Raw genomic sequence first — 289 nt, 5'->3', positions numbered from 1 at the left:
CCGGCAGGCGTCATCGCAACGTCACCCACCGCCGAGGAGCGGCTGCACCGGTTACCAAAGATCCTGTAGCAGATCTTTGCCGGTTACCTCCTCAGTAGCAGCTCATAATCTAGTAACTGCTAACGCGCCCGCTTACCTCCCGGCAGCGCCTCAGTAACCAGCTCATAACTAGTAACTGCTGCGCCCGCTTACCTCCCGGCAGCTCCTCAGTAACCAGCTCATAACTAGCGCTTATCCCGGTAACTAGTAACTAGCTGCGCCCGGGACCTCCCGGCAGCGCCTCAGTAAC

This window comes from Leucoraja erinacea, chromosome 27, assembly GCF_028641065.1.
Source record: "Leucoraja erinacea ecotype New England chromosome 27, Leri_hhj_1, whole genome shotgun sequence".
Taxonomy (NCBI): domain Eukaryota; kingdom Metazoa; phylum Chordata; class Chondrichthyes; order Rajiformes; family Rajidae; genus Leucoraja; species Leucoraja erinaceus.
This window is presented reverse-complemented; position numbering follows the sequence as displayed.